Source organism: Aythya ferina (assembly GCF_964211825.1).
Source record: "Aythya ferina genome assembly, chromosome: 15".
Classification (NCBI taxonomy): Eukaryota; Metazoa; Chordata; class Aves; order Anseriformes; family Anatidae; genus Aythya; species Aythya ferina.
Window position 1 is genome coordinate 499,329 of NC_140314.1, and position 20,780 is coordinate 520,108.

At 49.8% G+C, this 20,780-nt stretch overlaps 1 protein-coding gene across 2 annotated transcripts in view; it reads right to left on the reverse strand.

The window, feature by feature from the left end:
• The window catches only part of HS3ST4 (heparan sulfate-glucosamine 3-sulfotransferase 4), a 63,078-nt gene that overhangs the window by 40,835 nt on the left and 1,463 nt on the right, over positions 1 to 20,780 (reverse strand). The window lies entirely within an intron of this gene.

Below are 20,780 nucleotides of genomic sequence, written 5' to 3' on the forward strand. Positions count from 1 at the left end.
GGACTCGCGGAACCCACGAAGAATGAAGGCAGGACCCAACGTGCCGTGTGCCCGGGAGCCAGGACTCCCGTTACGCTCACCTTCACGTCGTTAAAGGACTTTGCCACGAGGCAGTCAGGATGCCTTTTAGAGAGCGCGCTGCAGCAGGCTCCCAGCGTGCGTTCTGTGCCAGACCATCTGTCTGTGCTCCCCATCTCTCCTTGCCACAGCCAGAGATTTGCACAATCGAACACATTTAACTGTCACTGGAATCTTCCTACCTGCAATGAGGGCTGTAAGCCTTATCTGCATTTAGGAATTGCGCTAAGCCAGCAGATCCCCTGCATATTTGCTCTTTGAAACCATGCTATGAAAAGCTCTGGCAGCAGGGCCACATAAAAGGAAAGCCCTACATCTCCAGCCTGCAGATAAAGCTTTGCACCATACAAGACATTTTGATATTTTATGCTAGAATTTGGCATTGCACCAGAAGAGCTCTGAGAGTTATCTTAAGCTTCATAAATGCAGAGATAAAGCATTAACGGGAGAAATGTTCCTAAGTCAAGGGTTAGAGGCACACGACAAAAAGGTTCTTATGGGGTACTCTCCCAGCAGCTTTGGTGGGATAAGTGCATGCTTACACCTCCGGGAAACCGCAACACACTCGCCAGCATTTAGCTAAAGGGCTTACGGAAAAACTACAGCAAATCAATTTGTCCAAGCTCCTAAGTATGCAAAAGCATCAAAAAGTAAAAACGTATTTCATACTATGGCGATTAATTAGGATGAAGGACAGGACACAGATCTGGTTACATTGATTCCTTTGCACAAATGCAAAAGCTGCTCAGAGTGGAGGAGTCCAAGATGTTCAGAACAAAATGTTGCTCTGGCTTGCACAGTGACGGGGAGCTGCAGGAGGTGAGGCTGTGCTACCGAGAACACGCAGGAGGATTACCTCAGTGGCTCCGTGTCCCCATTAACACAGTTAGAAAGGTGGCAAGGAAATCAGCTCTGCCTTCATGCCCACCCTGGGTTGCCCATTTCTGCAGGAGCTGAACAGCTAAAATAGGCAGTCCTGAAATAATCTTGAAGGAGAGAAGTGAGGCAGCTGCTCAAAGCCTTGTGCCAGCCTGGAGCTGAATCTCACTCAAGGAAAGGTGCCGCAGCAAAGGAGACCCTGCGTCTGATCAGGGAGCTCAGTCAAGAGCTGGAGTGTTTAAACAGCAATAGCAAAGGAACCTGGAAACAGAAAACAGGAAAGAGCAAAAGGCTTTTAAACAGTGGAAATGTTCTGCTATGGAGGAGGAGGAGGACTGAAGAGGGAGGATTAGCCATCTATAAATACAAGCAGCACTGAGTTAAAAGGCTAATTAGAATAGCAAAAAGAAATACAGCAGCACATTTCAGAGACTATTTCAACTAACAAAGAGTTTTTCAAATCTGTTTGCAAGAGTGAATATGAAAGAGAAAATTGGATCCCTATGAAATGATTTTGAGAATTGGAGGAGAAAAAGGTAATGGCAGATCCCTCAAACAGCTAGTCAGCTCCCTGACGTCTTCATCTGCTGCAAGGTAGAGCGGAGGACAATAGGCCCCAGTTCTCACATGCTGTGGGGAAAAAAGATCTGCTAACAGCGGATCGGTCTGTGAAGACACGGGGTGCAAAGGAGCAGGCCCGGCACGCGTCCCCGAGCAGCCGCAGGGGAGCAGGAACGCGCTGCTTCAGGCTCAGCTGGAAGGGGGCAAGCCGCAGGAGCCACTCCCCGGCAGGGACGTGGGTGCACTGATGGTGGCTGCCGCAGGGCGACGGCTCTGCAGCCCCGACACCGGCCCCACAGAGCCCCAACGGGCAGCGAACAAGCACGGCGCAAAGCACCTCCTGTGGAAGGGAACCTCTGAGCCTCCGGTCAGTTGTGACCCACAGCCTCAGCATACGTCACACGTCGCTTCTGGCTTCCCCAAAAGGTGGAGCAGATGGTCCTCGAGTTCCTAACCTACCAAATACACACACGGACACACGCATGTATCTGCATACATCCACACACGGCTGACTGTGCACCCCTGGCCTGTCTCAGCCTGTAAGCCCGAGTGGCTGGGCTGCAGTGCTGAGGAGCAGCGCCGCGAGCTGCTTCGCTCACCAGCAAGGCAGGAGCGGGACCCTTCCTGTGTGCCAGACGGCTCTAAACGCTCCCAAAACCGGACTGCGCTTCTGCGGAGGCAGGATGCACACTGGTTTGCAGTCTCGTAACCAGCTGTGGTTTTATGGCAACAAGCGTGGTCCCCACATGGCACCTCCTGCAGCTTTCCCTGCACTCAAGAGGATGCCAGAGTGGCTGTGAGGGAACGCCTGCCCTTTGATCTGCACGGTACACCCTGATTGTCCCCAGTTTTGGGGACATGGGAGCAGGGCAGCCCTGCAAGGAGCTAGCCTGAGACAGAGCTCGTCCCACATGTCTGCTGGCAAGAGGCAGTGTGTAAAAGGGAGACTGTCATGGGAGCAGGGACTAGTTCGTGTTCACATCAACAACGTGGGCTCCTGATAGTTCCGACTGGCACAAGGCTGTCATCCACATCCCGCTGCAGTTGGAGAAGAAGGACTGGAATCCCCAGAGCTCACATTAAGGTAAACAGCTGAGGTTAAAAGGGATGGCTTCCATTCCGCAACTGTTCGTGAGATCACTGGTGGCTGCTGAGACCAGAGCCACAGGTCACGATGACATCAGGCCCTTAATGGGACAGGAGGGTGACAACTGGGGATGATTCAGGAGCCAGGGACAGGGCCGGGGGGAAGAGGTGGTCGCGAGGAGCAGACGCGGGCTGTGGCTGTCTCCTCGCTGCTAGACAGCGCGAGCCGGCTGTCCGTAAGCGTGCGCGCAGCAGCAGGCAGACGTTGACAGCGCGGTAGCTGGGGAAAGGGCTGTCTGTCTGGGAACTTTCTGATATTAAACTAATTGCATTGCCTAGCAAATCATAACAGCAGCTATGATACTTTGCTCTTCTCCAAGGATGTAGAGTGGCTTTATGAGCGTTAATTAACTCAGCCTTGTACAACACGCCTGCAAGGCAGGTACAATTAGATCCTGGAGAGGGAAGTCGGTAGCTCTGGGTCCCACGACGTGGCAGCGCAGAGGCAGCGCACGCAACCTGGGCGATCTCACGGGACCCACAGGAGCAGCTCCTCCCCGGGGTGCGATTACAGCCCAGGAGTTCCCCCTCCCAGGGCTCTTCTCTAATTACCCATCCTAGCTCCGTGCACACTTGCATCCATATTCATCATGACTTCCTGGAACAAATATATGGCAAAATCACAAGGAGGAGTTTTGCTGATCAGCAGCCACCAGCGGCAGTCCCCTGTCTCACCCTGGTCACATCTGTAGTCTTCTCTTGATTCCCCCAGTGTGTCCATGCCTCTGTTCCTGCCTTGTGCACCCAGCCTGAGCAGCCAACGGGGCCCCCAGGCCACACATCAGACAATTCCCAGCACTCTGGGCATTGGGCAGCCTTGCGGAGGTAGGAGATGGCATGTGGGTCCTGGCTGCTCCGTGCCACTGGGACATGTCTGTGTCCCCGTCCTCGCTGCACTGACACCTACAATTCCTTCCAGCCAGGCACCTGCTTTCCAGGTGGTGTTCTCTGTGGTATGGAGCAAGGAGGAGAAATAGAAAAAAATCACAGACGTGCACCTAAATAATTTTTTAAGTGACTTTCCCATGAGCTGTCAGCAGCTCCTTAATATTACGCTGCCTTTGCTGGCTGATGATGTTGCTGCAGCTGCCTTAAAAAGCAGGGTGATAGCAGCGTCTCCTCTCTCCTGGAGACTCGCGCTAGCTGATCCTCAAGCACCATTCTTGGTTCTAGGAAAGAATGGCTTCTTGCAGTGGGCAGGAGGATGGCAGCAAGGGGCCGGCAGCAACCATGCACAGCCACCGACTGCTGCCCTGTCCCCAGCAGAGGGTGGAGCTGCAGGCTCCAGCCACAGGGTGTGCAGGATATTGCTCAGAAATTAAGAGCTGGTCTCAAAGGAGAGGAAATGGATGCAGCCTTCTGCGCCACGCCATCCCTCCAGCCCTGCCCAGCCACCAGGCTGGGACGGCTGCCCTGTCCCCAGAGATCCCTCCCTCCCTCCCTCCTCCAACAGCCAGCAGGAAGCAAACGATAAAAGCCACGCAGCTGCTCACAGCCCTGCACTGGGTCCCTAGCTGGTCACTGTCCCAATCCTTCAGCTGAGGATGTTTGGAGATTATGAGGAAAAAACACCGGGCATGCTCGCCCTGCCCTGTCCTGCCCTCCCCAGGGCATCTGCCCGCAGCCATAGCCCGGAGCAGGATACCGGGCGCAGTGACCCAGCCCCACAATGACGGCTCGTGCAGTGCCATGCTCTCCGTGCTGCTGTGGTCACGGCTGTCACGCTGGCAGGTGGGAGGATTTTGTACAGTGCGGGTGACTGCTGCGAATGTCAGCTTTAATAGCACATTTCACCTTAGCTGGACAAAAAATCTCTTTGCCCTGTGGCAAAGCCACTGCGGCCGAGGTGCATACGCTCACCAGGTCAAACCTGGCCATTTGCAATTTGCGCTTTCATAGCACGGGGAAGAAATAGTTATTTCCCCTAATTACATGTTAAATGCCAAATAAATGCCCTATCCTGTATGGTAATTGCAATGTCACTGTGTGATTAATGCCTGCTCTACAAGCTGAGAATCTGTACAACATTTGCAAACTGTAATAACCCAGCTCCCCCAAGCCACGAGGCTCTGCCTGGCCTTTCTGCCACTGGCCGTTTGCTGGGGCCTGGTGAGCCAACACGCAGGGAGCCTTCCAGACCTGCCAGAGAATGTCTGCAGCAGGGCCCAAGCTTACGGCACGTCTGTTCTGCACCAGCGTCAGAGCTGCGGCTGTGCCCGGCTCCAGGCCTACCTGAGCACTGTCCCTTGGGCAGTGGCCCTGGGGCTGCATGGCCCCGGCCACGCAGCAAGGAGGGTGAGGAGGGCAGCGAGGAGGGCAGCGCTGGGGCGGCCCCGCTCCCACGGCCCCCGGTGCTGTGCTGGGGCTGGGGCCGGGTCTGGAGCTCGGTGCAGGCGCTGGCTGCTGTGCCGGCCCCACGGCCACTTCGCACCCTTGGGGTGTCCCAGGGCAGGTGCTCCTTGAAGCTGCTCCTGCCACCATCAAGTGACCCATCACTGCGCCGATCGATACGAGACTGAACATTAAAATTGATTCTCCAGACGATCTCACATTCCGGTAACGAGCAGCGCCCTCGCCGTGATGATTTCTGCAGACTTTCCATTATTATTTGTAAACAACGCCGTGGCACCACGAACACGGAGGGTCAGGCCTCCTCGCATCAAAACAGCCAGCCATGACGGCCAGCAGCCACGGGAAGCGGGGGGCTGAGCTGCGCTCCCCTGCCCACTGCTGCTTCTGAGGAGGGCAGCTACTGGGGAGAAGAAAAGGCTTTCAAGTTTAGTTTCATATGTATATGAGGGTCTCAAATGGTGACACTTGCTAATTACATTTTAGAAAATAACAAAAGGAAATTCTAGAGAAAAGCTCAGCGTTTAGCCTTCCTCCCCACATCTACGCTGTTTTTTTCCGCTTTTTAAAAGAAATAATCTTTTAAGCGCTAAAAAAACTCCCCAGTGCAGCTGGTACAAATGCAGCATAACCTTGAATTATACGTAGCAGGGCTGGCTTTCATTATTTATTAGCAAGATCAATTAGAATATTCTGTTTGCAGAAGAATATAATCCAATATGTACTTCAAGCACTAACAGCTAAATATATGCTTATTTAAAAATCAATCTAAAAGTCAAGGTTTCCTTTGTAAATTCTTACTACAGATTTAAAAAAAAAAAAGCTTTGAGTGTTACCACCTGCTGAATACCGTAGTCTCAAGGAGACAGCTATACATTTTAAAACATCTCAGATGGGAATTGATTGTAAAAGGCAAACAGTTGCTGCAAACGGCATGGAAGAGCTGCAGGGCGAGGAGCCCAGCGCCCCGCGGGCGGGCAGCAGGAGAAGCCCCAGCAGCGTGCCAGGCGTGCCGAGCGGCTCGCCCCCGGCACACAGCATCCCGGCACAGCCTTCTTCATTGACTCGCCTGGGCTGACGCAGAGCCAAAGCACCAGCCTGGAAAGCTGGGGCTGCGAGCGCCGCAGTGTCCTCTCCTTTCTCCCCCAAACAGCAGGTTTCTAAGATTAATTGTCATGTATTATTTATTGACCTCGGCCGTGACCTTGGTCCGGAGCTGGCTGCTCACAGAGCACGCCCACCCTGCGGCGGTGCACGGGGAGGCCGCGGGGACAGGAGCAGAGCCGGGCACGGGCGCTGCCCAGCCCCGCCGGCTCCTCTCGCACCCGCGGGTCCCCCAGCTGCGCGAGCACTGCCTTTAATCTCTCCCCTGCCGTAAGCCCGGAGCGGGTGTGCTCAGCGAGCTCCCAGGTTCTCCTTCTTCCTTAAGCTCTTTCTTTTTCGTCTTTCATTTCTAAATCTTATCTCCAGGTAAAGAGGGTATTTGATGGGATCAAAAGGTGACCTTTAACAAGGTTAGCAGAGCCTCAAATAATATCCTGCAAGTTCACGCACACTCGAGCATTAAAGGGAATGCTTTTCTGATCTCATGTTCCTCAGTGGAAAAGTTGTTTCACAAAGATCTCTGCTAAAAGTCCATGCAGAGCACTGAGGAAACTTTCTCAAAAAAACAACACCTAGAGTTAGGCACAGATTGTCCTCCAGCTTCTGAGAAGGTAATCATTAAAAACTTCTGAGGTATTTCTCTGCTAACATTTCCCAGCTTCTTGCCAATTTCCTGGGTCTAGACAGCTGAACATCCCGCATCTCTCACTTATCCAAACAAAATCACTCAAATGCATCTTAAGAGAAGCGTGGCTGTCACAGACAGGGGTCAGGCAGAAGCAATCAGGACCCTTGGAGGCGATCAGCGGACTGGAAATGCATCCAAACGGAGCCAGATGGGGACAGCTGCTGCAGGAGGCGGTGGCGGCACGGAGCCCCCCCAGCACGGTGCCTACCCACGGCCAGGAGGATGGGGCTGGGGGAGCCCATGTGGGCCTCCAAACGAGGCTGGTGGTGGCGAGGCCCTTCCCGAGGAGACCGGGTCCCAGCTGATCGCTGCCCCCTTGCCACGACAAGCACCGTTTGGAGACGCTGCAAGCCAGCGGTGGTAGGACCCCGTGCCACCGGCACGGTGAGGGGCTGTGCACGGGCTGCTGGTCCATGCCGGAGCTGGCCAGCGCCTCCACATGTGGCAGGGCGCCCAAAGCGAAGCGAACAGACGGGGGTGGTAGGCGGATGGGGATGATTACCGGCGTTAATCATTTCCGTGCCGCCGTACACGAGCACAGCAGCGCAGCCCGGTCCGCTTTGCTGCCAAGCGCCGCACACGGGCGTCGTGGCAGACCAGGGCTTGGTGACTGCCCGCAAGCTGCCCCCTCAGCACGGCTCGGCCCACCCGCAGCCAGACCCCCGTGTCCCTGCACTAGGGCGAGGGACGGGGGAGGCTGACTCCCACAGCCAGCCTTGTCCCGCACACGCATCCCCCAGGAATGCCAGGGCCACCCCAGAACGGCCAGCAGGCAAGGGGCTGAAACGCCTTACTGCTCCTTTGAGACCCGGGCTCCACTTGTTTGCAGACTGAATTCCCAGAAGCCGAGGCTTTTTACTAGTGGATCTGCTGTAGAACCATGTTATTATAGATTGCAAGTTCCTTAAAGGTCAGATAACACAATACAATTGAATCATATTAGCGAGCATACCGACTTGGTATTTTACTAAGAAAACCCATAAAGCAGATTGTTTGTTGCAGAGAAACACAGGTTGTATAATAAAGTCAGCGTAATTGTCTCCAGAAACAAACAATCAGTTTACAAGAAAAAAAACTCCCTGTAATTGTGGGTCCTCTGTGCAGCTGCTGTCAGAGCAAGGCACTGGGAGGATATCGAGTGCAGATATTGCAAGTATGTATTTTACAATTTAGGTTACAGTACCTAAATGCATTGCAGAAGACCTAGTAGGGAAATAAACAATTTCCAAGTGTATTGTTGAGAGACAAATATTCAATACTTCATTTAATGTATGGTTTGCAGTTAGTGGTTAATCTAAGACAATGCAGAGCAAGCCATGTTTCACACTGCTATTAAGGAAATGCAGAATTGATTGTGAGAATGATTGAAGATTTCTAAAGAGCACAATTCCCAAGTCAGTGATGACCCCTCCTTTTTTTTTTTTCCTAATTTGTGTGTAATCTACTCAGACAAATGCTTTTATCGCATTTATTTCCTTTCCAAGTTACAACCTGTGTGATTAATTACTTAACTGTGCAGTCCTGGTTACCCTGCTGTACTGTCTAATTTTTCTTCCTTTTAAAAAGGTTTTCTACCCCAAATAGACATATTTCCTTTTTAAGCTCCTTTACTTCATTCCATTCAGACTTGCTGTTAATAACCTATCATATCAGCGAAAACCTACAGCAGAGAGATTTCCCCGCGACCTGCCCAAGAGCCGCCAGTGCTGCCCTTTGATTCCGCAGGTACTGCTGGCGGTGGTGGGCACAATTAGTCACCTCGTGTCCTGCTCAAGAATGGTGCAGACCTTCTCCGTGGTGAGACACGAGCCTTGGGGGAGGACAAGCACAAACCTCTCTCCAAAGCTCCCGGCGCTGGTACAGCTCCCCGCTCACGCAGCTCTTCTCAGCCGTCCATGGGCCTGGAAATTCTCATTTGGTTCTAGATTTAATCTCATAATGAAAAAGGAATTGGAACCAGTGCAACTGTTTTAAACTACCCTAGTCACAGAAAGAAGAGGAAAAGTCATTTTTTAAAAAAATTGAATACACAAAGCCACGTCGCCTTTCATCCATCTTTAATACCAGCGTCTGCTGTTAACAATCTGGATGGAGGCGATGGGGAACGCTCTGCGAGTCTGCCAGCCTCCTCCGTGCAGGGCCTAATCTCCCTTCCTGCAGCATGCCATTGTGTTCCAGCCAAACAGCAGCAAAATGCACATGAAAAAGCAATTAGATTTAAATCTGGTTTCCTCTTTCTACCTTGCCTTTCTCTTTTCTCTACTTAGATGCTCTTCAGTGTTGTAACTAATATGATTTGTGTATAGCACAGTGTGAAACAAAGATGATTTATAGGTCTGTTAGCACTACACAGCTACCTGACACCAGCACAGACCCCTGAAAGGGCACTCCAAGAGCAGATTGCTAAGAGAATTCTAGCATTCTGTATAATTATTTATGAGCTCAGCCCACATAATCACTGCTATTCCAACTCTCACAACACTTGCATGCTTTCTTTATGCCACGTTGTGCATTTTTGGGTGAAAATGCAACTACTGTCCTTGACCAAGCTCCAACGCCCTGAACACCACACATCCAGCCACTGCCAAATGCCAGCTCTATAAACTGGTGCTTAATTCAATACATTGATGTTTCAGCTCAAATTAACTTGTGTCTAAGCTAAAATAAACGTGGGTATAGTTTCTGCCTTTCATTACCAACAGCTAATGAAGGGCTCTGAGTGCTTAGGAACCATCATAAAAGACTCTATCAACAGTTTCAAAAGGCCAGCATTTTCAAGGCCACCTAGGCGACTTGGGTGCCAAAGTCATCTTTGACTGGTCAAATTTTACCTGTAGCTTTGAGACCGGCTGTGTCAATGAGGATCTGCACTAGCAAATGCCCTTCATTAATTCTTAATGCTGCCCCAAGTATATCCAGTGTCCTCATCACTTGGCAGCCCTCTCCCAGCAGAGGGGGCAGGCTGGGAGTAGAGCCTCCTCCCTTCCTTCAACATATAACAAGAAGCCAAATGAAATAATGAAACAAACTCATTTTAATGCCACAGAGGGAATTGTTTTATTGCTAAAGCAGCAAATAGAACTAATTGAATCTGCTGGAAAAAAAAATGGAGAGAAGGAAAAGAAAGGATAGGTACAGTGCACAGACAGAAAGGGCGAATTGGGGTCTGAATATTCATAGACCTGGAAACTGCAAATCCTTGAATGCAAAATATCTTCATAACTGATAACACTGCCACAGGCGATGCATGCACAGCGCTTGGAGAGAGGAAGTCTGCAATGTTTGCTTTTACCTTTTTTTTTTTTTTTTTGAATTAATATTATGGAAGAAATCCTCTGGTTCATTAAGCCACTTTGTACCCCCTTCATAAAACATAACATGCTGAGAGCGAGCACTGCGGGCTGGTGCCGCTGCCCGTCCATGGCTGGGCTGGAGCTGCTCTTCCCAAATCACTTCCAAATCCACACGTAGTCGGCTGAACCTGCCACACGCTTTTAAACTCGCTGTTTTCAGCAAACCTTAATTTTCAGTAGCAACATATATATTAATGTAGGGGGTTCGCATTTTAATTAAGGCAGCGTACGTGTTCTTCAGTACAACACTAAGTCATCCAGCAAGAAACACGAAGGATATAAATCCTGTTAATGAAGAAGGAACTACATATTCTGAGCTGTACATTTAAGCACCAACATACCAAATGACTGTTACACAAAGTGCAAGGGAGTACTCTAGGAGGAAGACTGGGCTAGAAATGCAATTTATGTTCCGGAGGGCCACACAGCACTCATATGGCATCATTGCAACTGCAGGCCACAAATCTGCATCCCAAAGGATCAGCAAACTAGCCTGCTGTGCCTCTACTTCTTTGCAGAGTGCCCTGGCTTGTCCTGTGCTCCCCAGCGCCCGTGAGCACCGAATGGCAGCTGCAGGACTCCTTGGAGCCACTCCTGCTGTGGGAGCCTCCTGAGCCATCCTGCATCTTGTTCGGGAACAAGCCACTGAGCTGAACCTCCTCTGCAGAGCCACTCAGCCCCTTCCCTACCCCCAGCATTCCAAACCGCTGCCCTCTGGATGCAGAAAGAAATACATTCACTTGCCAGCCTGTGACGTGCTCCAAGAATTAGCAAAAGTTAATGGGGGGCACTAGCAGAGCCACACTGCAAAGCACCTTGTCGGCAACCCTGGGCAAGAACCTTGAGCCAGGCAGCAGACGTGCATCTGCTGTGGCACGCTGAGGTGCCCCGCAGGAGCCCTGGCCAGCAGAAATCCTGGCTCCTGAACACATTACCCTGATGGCATTCAGCAGGTTTAAACTTAAACATTAATAAGTGAGCTCCTTGAGCACTCTTGCAATGAGAAAACATTTTCTCTCCATTGACTGTATCAAAAAAAATGGCTGAAGAATTTCTGTTCAAATTTTCCAAATTACCCAGTCCATGGCAGAGACATGGATGATCTCCTGCAGAGACGACCACATCTCAAGATGAGAGTGTTTGAGAATATCATGTGGGAATGGGGTAATAATAAAGCACCTTGATGTAACTTTACCAGCAGTGGCTCTAGCAGAAAAGACTGTAATGATCTAATAACACATTTCCCCTGCTGCCATTCCAGCCTCAAGAAATCCAGAGTAGTTCGAGCCTTAAATCCATCCCAGTCTTCCTTTGTCATTAATTGTTAGGCTATTTGTATTATGCATTTTCCATACTGAGTAGACTCCAATTTCATGGTGGACTAGATTGCAGGAATGCCTCTTTTAATCTTTTTAATTCTAAAGTAGTATAGAACTTTAATATTTTCTAATCGAGTGTGCATTTACTCACATCTAACAATATCACCACAATTTAGGAGCAATAAAAGTCAAGCTACTGTCAGTATGATAAGCTTGCCGCTTTATTTCCAAAGTTCAATCAGTTAACCTAGGAGAGCAATAGCTTTCCTACAATGAGTAACGATGCAGAATAATATTTAGACAGAGATAAACCCTTTTTGCATAGGAAATTGCATTACGAGCTGCCGGGTCTTAGAAATTTTCAGCTAGCTGCGTTAGTTTACCAAGGAAGTTATTGCCTCAGGCATTTTTCTACTGTGCTTTGATTTTTTGGGGGGTTTCTGGAGGATTTGGAGCCGAGTAAGGAACTTTTATTGTTCTTGATCTAGGCATGTGTAGCACACCCAGCAGCACAGCAGCGCTCCCTCCTCCCACGCCGGCTCGCATGCAGCGGGCACGGAGCAGCGGATGGGCAGAGCGGCACACGCAGCGGCCACGGCAAGGGACCAGACCCGGGCTGCGGTGGGGATGGCACAGACCGTGGCAGGGTGCCCATGGCAGAGCCCCACGCTGCTCCCCGGAACCCCCCAGCGGCTGAGGAGCTGGGATTAACGTGGTTCAGATCAGCAGCCAAGAAACCAGCTGGTAGCGCTGACAGCGCAGGCGATGCCCGCGACCCCTGGGGGAAGACCAAGCAGGGATGAAACAAAGGCCACATAAAGACCTCTGGCAGCAACGACTTCAGGACCCACGGTCAGCCACCAGCAGTTCATGAGTCATCACTCTGGATGTGAAAGGCCTGGCATATGTTTAAACAGGTGGGACTGGAGCTAAGGAAATCATAATTAGTAACTTGCCCTGATGAGGCGGCCCCTGTAGCCCCAGGCCAGCCAGGAGGCACCTCCCCGACGCGAGCTCTCAGGAGGAGGCCCTGAATGTGGGGGTGACAGCCGAGCAGCCCAGGGGAGCTGACGGCACACCACTGAGCCCTGACTCCTTTCGGAGCTATTGCCGCCTCGTAGCTGGCATTACACAGATCGTATGTTTTTGTCTTTTCCTTGACTGGGTGATCGCAGCTTGTGCTGTCAGCTGCTGAATCCAAATGCGAATTTAACACACGCTTCTGACTCTGACGTTTGCTTTCCGTGAGCGTGCTCGCCTGCTCAGCTTAATTATATGAATGTCCATCAAGAACAAATACAGAAAGGGCAGAGCTGAGGCTGAAATAAAGTTATTTGCAGATGTGGATGAACACTAATAGAAAGTATATTATATTACTGTACCCATCTCCATGCAAGATGAAAGCATCTATGTTCTAAAACAAAGGAGAGCTCTGAACTCAGGCTACCAGAGCATCGCTGCTCTACTTGGAACCAAAATGATTGCCCGCTAATAAAGGAAGGGGCCGAGTCCACTCCAGACTGGCTCTGGAGGGAATGGAAATCAGATTTTAAGCTCGAGATGTGCTACAGCAATCTCCGTAATACAAAATAAAGTCTGGCAGATAGAGTTATTTTTACCCAAAGTCAGTGCTGTTTAGGAGGTTCATGGCTTTAACTGACGTCCCCCTACTATTTCCTCTTCCCCCAGGCCTCCCTTCCTCAGTTTCTCCAAGGTACTGATGAGATTGGACCAGACAGACTCGGGGATATTTTGGGAGGATCTTATGTTACTTAGCTGTGAAATCAATTGTGAATTTTGCATCCACCCTCAGCGTTTGGCCTGTTTATATTGCCAAATAAATTCTTTAAAGAAGTACTGTACTTCACAGGAGAGCTTGTCAAGGTAAATACCTTCATTTACATAAAATGTGACTAGCAATTGAAATGTTAAAGCCATAAAGAGCAAGTTTATGATCCATCCTTGATGCTTGGATGTATAATATGACAAGGGGGAAAATAGTGTGCCTTGCAACATTTACTAAATTGGTATGTTGACTCTGGGGATGGAAATGGGAAATTTGAAAAAAATAGGTATTTTTCCCCATAAATATGAATCCTTTCCACAGCCTTCAGATACTTGCCTTTTGAATACCCTCGCTCAGCTTGGGAACAGCAGCTACCCAAACAAGCAAGCAGGCGGGAGCGTGTCGGCAGCAGCCCCAGCCCCCAGGCACCCCCCCACACCAGGGTCCCAGACCAAAGCACCAGGGACCAAAGCCCCATGCTGTCCCCCTGGCCCCTCCGCCTCCCTTCTGCTCACTCCAAGACACCGTGCCGTGCTTCAGTTCGCTGGGGCAGGTCCCGATACTCTGGGAGCGCTGGGATGCCATCGGTGCCACGCTGCCCTTGCACACTGAAGCCACCGCGCCATCAGCCCCCTGAAGTCCGAGGGAAGGCGGCCCCCACACACAATTATTGTTAAAGCAGAGATCCGAGGAGTAATTCCCACAACACCTCTCTTGTGGCCGGCTTCACCCCCACCTGGCTGAGAAACCCATGGGGCAGATCCTGCCCGGGGCTTTCTGCCTCCGTACCCCAGGAGCAGAAGCAGCAGAGTCACTGAGTCACCGAGTCACCACGCTCTGCTGCGGGTGAGCCTGTGCGGCTGATCTAAACAGTAATTCCTCTCTGAGATTGAAAAGACTCTTATAATTTAGGGTTTTGTTTTCAACTTTTAAAAAGGGACTGGGAACCAATTTAAACCACTTCAAACCCTAAATAATACTTCTAAATATGTGAATTAAAGGGTAAAATGGACTGCTGCCTACTTACATACCACGGTGAAATTATAATATCCACACTTAATGCTCTGGAAAGTTTGATAGTGTACGTTCTTCACCTGAACTCAGCACTAACATTTCAGCCATTCATTCACACTCTTACCCTTCTCAATTCATTGAAACTACTTCAAGCAAAAATCATTTGAAAGAAATTACCTCTGTGTATTACACCATGAGCAGTGAGAAACGTCCCACATGAGCCTCTCCAGCCCCCAAAGCAATAAAATTTCTGCTGAAGTGCATGATATAATAACTCAGGGAAAAGAAGTCCCCATGACAACAAGAGGTAAGAGAAATCCATGAAAAGCAAAAGATTCAAACCTCTCTCAACACAAGGTGTCACCAATTTGTACTGGAATTTGCACTTTGAAAATCAAAGGCTTTGTCCATAACTTTCTCTGAGAACCTGTTGTTCCTTCACCACTAGTCTGTGCTTCTAACAGAACAGAACAAGCCTCTCTAAATCAAAAAAAAAAAAAAAAAAGCAAAGCAGGGGTCAGACTCATCATTTAAAGCCATGAATGCAACCAGCTGACTCTTTGCCTTTCTCTTTTCCAAGGCAGCTGTTTTTCCCCAAGGCCTATTTTTGGATTTTCTGTAGTATCTACGTGCTTGAGTGATACTGCCTTCACACACTGAGTGAAGCTCACCAACTTTGACACTACAAATAATATTTAAACTATTAGAGGCAAAGTACTGTGGCATTTACGTAAGTGGGTTATTGAGCAAAATCCTAGAGAAACCCTACATCTTGAAGGCACAGTGCAATAGTAAGATTATTTCAGGCCTGGAGACACGCTGTGGTTCCCCCTGTGCCCTGAGGAATGCTCCAAGAGCCATCGCAAGCCTCACCTCTGCCTGGCTCGGCTGCTTTTCTGAGCCTTGGTTTCCCTCCAGGCCTTCTGAGCCTTGGCGTCCCTGCCCTGGGAAGTGCCGAGCTGCCCCAGCCGCAGGGTCCCTGCCCACCACGAAGGAACAGGAGCGAGCGGCGGGGGAACACAGCCCCCAGCCTCCAGGCTGCCCCCGAGCTGCAGGCTCCGAGCAGGGCGGGCAGGCTGCGGCAGGCGCCCGGCTGCAGGTGAGCACCTTGCAGCAGGACACCTTGCAGCAGGAGGCAGGAGCAGCCAGCCGGCAGCTGTCCCCTGCCAGCGCGTTGTCCCTCACACTTATCTTGAGCTCTTTGCGAGAAGGAGCGAGCGCAGCGTGGCGAGGCTGGGTGCTGAAAGCCGCTGCCATTCCCATGGCTACAATCAAGTAGCCTGTGGTTAGCCATCATCAGGTGATAAAACACTGCAAAGAGGCCTGATTTATTTCTGCATCCCATCCCTAGATCTGAAACAGAGCAGAAAAGCTTGGAGAAACTGCTGACAAACACGGGTGGCGAGCAGGCTCCCCTGGCACAGGGAAGGGGCAGAGGCCGGGTGCTGGCACACGGTGGGTTCACCCTGGTAGCTCTGGGTGCAGAAGAAAATCCAAGCCAATGATGCCGGCCTCTCTCCAGCCTCCAGAAGGGTGAACTGCAGGGACAGAGTAACGGGCAGCCTGGCCCTCTTCTCACAGCTGCCAGCCCACAAGTGAGGACAGCACCATCAGCTCTGCTGAGAGCTGGGTGCCGGCTCTGCCAGGGTTTAGCAGATGTGAAATGGACAAAGTACTGAAAGAGCTATGTTACATGGAAATACTGGTGCAGTCTTCAACCCTGATAAATCTCAATATATTGGATCCCCAGAGGTGGGAGGGCAGCTGAGTCACTACATTTCAGCAAAAGCCAACTCACAGCAGGTCCCAGACAGAAAAAAAAAAGTTAAAAAAAAAAAAAAATCGATACACTTTCCCTAAGTTACCAGAAGTGCAGAGGGCACAGTACACCAGGAAGGCCTTTTACTGAGAAACACAGCAGCTGCCAGGCATCTGCAGTGGTGCCCGTCATTAGAAGCAAACCCCAATCTATCCTGCCACTGTAGGTGTTCCTGGAGTGCCCATCAGCGCAGAATGGCAGCACTGATGGAAGCGGTTTGATTTTCTGAATATCCTGAACGGATCAGAGTGGCATGAGTATTACCCAGCAACACAATTACATCTCACAGCAAGGCTTACACTGCATGAGGCCACGGCCAAAACGGCCCCGAGCTACTGCTGTCCAACAGCTGCTAAGGGATGCTGGAAGGGGGTCTCATCGCACATCCTTGGGCGCTTCCAGTGCCATTTCTGCCGGCAGCTGTGGCGGTGAGGGCACAGCACTCTGCAGCAGGATCAGCTCCTGTACAGCCTCCACAGAGGAGGCTGTGCCACACCAGCCTCCAGATGACAGCAGGAGGGAGATGAGACCGCAGGCAGCGCCCCGGGAGGAGCGGAGCCTGTTACAGGGATAACCATGCATGACAGCAGCTTCCCAAATACAGATGAGTTTAATGTCCACAGGGACATGACAGAGCGTTGGCTCCCCAGCCACAGCCAGCTGCTTCTTGAAACTGCTGGCTCAAGAACACGTTTATTCTTGGGAAAAGAGCTCCCTGTCATGGTATTCATCATTTGTATGAGGGTAGTTGCTTACAGAGTAACACACCGGCCTGACTGTTATGGAGAACACAAAAAAAAAAAAAAAAAAAAAAAAAAAAAACACCATACAAAACAGACAGGCAGTGAAAATAGCATTAGACATGCAAACCATTTCATTGCTTGTCATGGTGACTGCTCCCTGCAGTGGCTGCAGTGGGACTACTCCACGCATAAAGCTACACCCCGTATAACTGCTTAGCATGTGGAAGCCTGGGGCAGAGTAACAGGAACGTGGTCTAATTACAGAGACTTTGCCGCAGCTTCTTGGGGAAGGCTCCACTGAGAGGGAGGCAACGAGCAGAGCAACGTGCATGTACACAAAGAATTTAACTCCTGAGGTGAGGTTTTGGAATAACCTTCAAATCAGTGAACCTCAGAACTCCAAATGTAAGTTAACCACTATCAGACATTCTCTTTGCTTTATGGACATCATATTTTTGTTGAAACTACAAAATTGACTGTTATGAATCCTCAATTTTCTGCTAAACATTGGATGTCCAGATAGCCTTCAAAATGCAAACGGAAGGAATTGAACCATCTCCCATTCCTGAGCCTGCAGGCTGACGGAGCTGGTGGTCTGAGTCCTGGACTGTCCTATTCAGTGAGCCTGGGAGATGCTGAAAGTGCTAAGATCTCGTCTTTTGGTCATTCACACAAGCAGAGCAACCCAGCTAAGCACTGTCTGTTCAGGCTACTTCTCCCTCCCCATGCACTGCGAGCCTCAGCCCCGTGTTCCCTGACACCTCCAGACTGCAGGTGTAAAGCGATCCCAGGGCTCACACAGCTGGCAGAGGGCAGGGCTGTGCGAAGCCAGCAGGACCAGGATCACCTCCTGCTTCCCTCCAGTTAAAGCTGCCCAGGACCACGCTGACCAGCGGGGCTCTGCTGCAGCCTCCAGGTCCTGCCCTCACTTACGCTGCCTCTCCAAGCTGTCTCAGCACACACCAAACTGAGGCTTCCAGCACTACAAGGTGACAAATCTGTCCGAGGGTCAGACACCGTGGGCAGCTGGCAGTTCCCTTTATCCACAAAATCCTCTTGTGCTCATTTGCAGTTTTTTCTTGGCCAGGCAAGGAACTCGGGCATATCCTGGATGCTGCTTCAGTTGGTAATGAGCATTTGTAGGTGTAAGCTAACTTCCTTTACTGCTCAGAGGCCTCTAAGAGCTTCCCCCTTGTTCTGGTGCCCTTACTGCACTCTCAGACAAGTCTCTCAATTCGTTTCCAACCGCAGGACAGCTCAGGGCAGAGCTCACAGCGTGGGAGGTGCCCATGGAGGCAGGAACATCGCGCTGGGGAGCACGTCACCCACGCAAGCACCAAGGGCTTGCCCGGTGCCTGGGCTGAAGGGGCAGCGGGCACAGCCCTGGGCGTGCTGGGGGCACACAGACACGCAGGCACTGACTAAAACCAACTGCAGTTTGACAGGGAACAACGGCACATCCTGTGCTTTAGAAGGAAGGAGAGCGTGGTAGTCACCAGTGACTTCCCAAGGAAAGGCAGATAAACTTGCCAGAACCTGACATGTCCACAGTGGGACAGACTTGTGGTGTGCCATAAGGACAGTGTCAGCCTCCATTGCCCAAGGTGGTACTTACTGCCAGCTAACGGGGTCCCAGACTTGAAAGAGAACTGAAGATATGCAAGGAATACATACACCAGATATAAGTAATGCCACACTGTTAACAAAAGAAATGGTTAAAAGTCACTTCCACCTACCCTTCTACCTTCTACCTTTAATAGCAGTCAAGTTAATTTAATAGTAGTCAAATTAAAATCTACATTAAGAAAAAAAAAACAAACGAGGTTATCAACAAAAGTTAATGCACATCAGGTATTAGGTGCAGCTTAAAGAAAGTTCAATCACTGAGCTGTGCTTCAGACAGACAAACATTAAGATGCATAGAGTCACAAATTGGAGTCACACAAACAATGCTGGCAGCATAGCACAAAACAACCGAAACAAGCCTTGAACTCAGTTTGCAACAGTACATGTGTAGGAAGACCGGTTCTGTAATTTCTACATAAACTTTGACTGCAGAGTTAAAGCAATGACAAACAGCACAGCTTTTCCTAAAGGTTACCAGGAAAACAGAACAGACTGCAGAGAGCTGGTGTAACAGGCTTCCCAACACCGCACCATCCAACACACAGAAAGCTGTATTTTGCACTAACTTCAGCCTCTGAACACTGTCCTGAGACAGATCCTGGACTCAGTGCTTACGGTTGACCTCAAGGCAGAAAAAAACCAAATACGTTGGACACACACAACAGAACTGGTAGCCTTTAGGTACCATCTCCATTTCACACATGGAAAAACTAAGGTGAGGAAGTTGCTGCAAGACCAGCCCTTCGCTGTATTAACAGCAGTTGGACTAAATGATAAGCCTCTCTTCCCAACCCTGCTGGACTACCCAAAGCCATTCTCAGAAGTGAATGAGAAAGCAAGGAACACTGAGACGGATATTTCCTTATTTCATTACACATGAAAAATGAAACTCAACCATATTAAAAACTAACAGCTTATAGTTCATAAAAGGAAGTGTTATATGTGTAATGTAAACAATTGATAAAAGTCACTGTAAGGAGATGCTGGTATAAACACTTCAATAGCTGTCTTTTTTTATTTTTTTATTTTTTTAATAATAGGCATTTCCATTGAAAGGAAAAGTCTCCAGTTACTCTACCTGGTACACAGCTGCAAGCAGTCAGCCTTCTTAGTGCACCCAGTTAATATCAGAGAGGGTCAGGAAGAAATTCTTGTGAATGTGGGTGGCGATCCCCCCCCCCATGCTCTGCAGCTCTGTACAGCATGGAGCAGGGCAGCCTCCTGATCTGCCACAACGCGACCCACTAGCACAGCACAAGGCGAAGGCAGCCTGTGGCTCCTGAGGGCCGGTGACACCGTCACCTGCTACCTTGTTCCAGCAAGGCTGAAAAACTTTTACAAGGAGAATGGAAAACAATGCTGTCTGTGAAGATGGGATCGGGTTAAATAATCAGGGCAAATGCTCAGGGCCACAGTGACAATTAAAGCAGCCAAGTCATTTATTTATCCCCTGACCAGAGAATCCATCCTCCAGCCCTGCCAAGGAAGCTCGCAAACCAGCTCTGACCCACTCTTTTCATCTTACACCTCTCTACCAGAGCAGCACATCACTAGCGCTGGAAATCAGCTAAGCAGACCATAGAGCTACTGCAGAGATGAAAAATTTCAATGCTTTCTGTAAGCGAAAACATGTGTGCACCGTATACTCCAGGAGAGGAGTTGCACCCACACTCTAGCCCTTTTCTTGTAGCACGATTTTAAAGATGAAAAAGCAGCTGCTTGCCATATTCTGTGCTTGATCTTCTTCTACCGATTTTGAATAAAACCAAACCCATCTATATGCAAGTCTCTAGCCTCTTCCAGCAAATTTTCTACACGTATTTTTCAAGGCAAAGCTTTCCTGCAGAAAAACAAACAGTAAAAAGAAAAAAGACCACGTCTGAAATTACTGTGTTAATATAAATAAAATGACGTTAGTCAACCTTTTATTCTTTCCCCATGTTGGTACAGAATACTAAAAACACTCTCAGAAACTAACATACTTTCAGAGTGCTGATCTCCACTTTACTGAAGTCCCTCAAGAAAATCCCTCAGCATTTTAACAAAGCCAAGTGGATGCTACACCAAGTATTATGAGGACTTGGCTTCCACAATTTCTGTAAGAAGTTGCCTAGAGTTCCTCAGATTTGCATGCAGTTCTCATGAAAACTGTGTACACTAATGAAGAGCATCCAGGTAACCCATGCAGTAACCAACTTGCAGCCCTGGTATAATTCCTTCTTGATTTTCAGAACACACATCCAGCAAAGATGCAGAACTTCATCTGCTTAACCACAGACTGCTTCTTGGAAAGAAATTAGTATGGGTTTCTTTTG